The sequence below is a fragment of the Mesitornis unicolor genome, unplaced genomic scaffold (assembly GCF_000695765.1).
Source record: "Mesitornis unicolor isolate BGI_N332 unplaced genomic scaffold, ASM69576v1 scaffold37045, whole genome shotgun sequence".
NCBI classification, from domain to species: domain Eukaryota; kingdom Metazoa; phylum Chordata; class Aves; order Mesitornithiformes; family Mesitornithidae; genus Mesitornis; species Mesitornis unicolor.
In genome coordinates this window covers 1,321-2,004 of record NW_010184115.1, presented here as the reverse complement: position 1 = coordinate 2,004, position 684 = coordinate 1,321, and positions in this window count along the sequence as shown.

Genomic DNA, 684 nt, shown 5'->3' with positions numbered 1-684 from the left:
GGGGGAGCAATTGGGGGGCCACGTCTGTGGGAGGTGGCGATGCTGCCGGAGCCGAGCGGAGGAAGGAGGAGATCGGGAAGGAGAAGGAAGGGAGAAGAGGGTTTCCTTGGCTGGGGGGCAGCGTGGAGGGGGCTATTTGTAAGGCCGGAGGAAGCTGGAGACTTTGGAGCGGAGGAGTTTGATGAAGGAGCGGGGCAGCATCTCCTTGTGCTTCTCCGTGTACTTGAAGTAGTTCTGGGGGTGCGCCAGGACGTCGAAGAAAGCCTTGATCAGCTTCTTGTCCTGCGGGGAAACCGAGGCAGAGCCAGGGGTCACCATCCCACCCCCTGCTCGGCTCCGAACCGAAGCTGGGAGCACAGGGAGGTGCGCCCCAGCACCCCCGGAGCCGGCGGGGACGCCCTCACCTTGAGGATCTCCTGGTGGTTTTCGGAGGCGTAGAGCCTGCCGTCCCGCACGATGTCCTCCACCAGCTGCTCGTAGTCCTCTGCCGAAAAACACGGCCAGGGCGTGAGCTGTCACTTGGCCCCAAAACTCCGGTCCCCATCCCTGAGTCTGCTCCCCCAACCCCAAACACATGGACTGGGGATGACCTGGGTACCACACTGGGCCCTGACACACCAGGATGGTGTCCCCCACGCCCCGTGCTCACCATCGTAGGTGCCGTAGGGGATCTGGAAGCCCCGG